Source organism: Arachis duranensis, chromosome 1 (genome assembly GCF_000817695.3).
Source record: "Arachis duranensis cultivar V14167 chromosome 1, aradu.V14167.gnm2.J7QH, whole genome shotgun sequence".
Lineage (NCBI taxonomy): Eukaryota > Viridiplantae > Streptophyta > Magnoliopsida > Fabales > Fabaceae > Arachis > Arachis duranensis.
Window position 1 is genome coordinate 65,556,633 of NC_029772.3, and position 386 is coordinate 65,557,018.

A 386-nucleotide genomic window follows, 5' to 3' on the forward strand; every position below is an offset into this window, starting at 1 on the left:
CATATAAATTATCCGCTCATCACAACACCAAACTTAAATTGTTGCTTGTCCCCAAGAAACTGAAAATCAATTAGGATAAAAAGAAGAGAATATACTATAAATTCCAAAATATCAAATCAATTAGGTTAAAAAAGAAGAGAATATACTATAAATTCCAGAATATCAATGAATATTAATTATAATTAGATGAGCGGGACTTGTAGCTTTTTGCTTCTGAACATTTTTGGCATCTCACTTTTTCCTTTGAAGTTTAGAATGATTGGCTTCTCTAGGAACTTAGAAGTTCAGATAGTGTTATTGACTTTCCTAGTTAAGCATGTTGATTCTTGAACACAGCTACTTATGAGTCTTGGCTGTGGCCCTAAGCATTTTGTTTTCCAGTATTA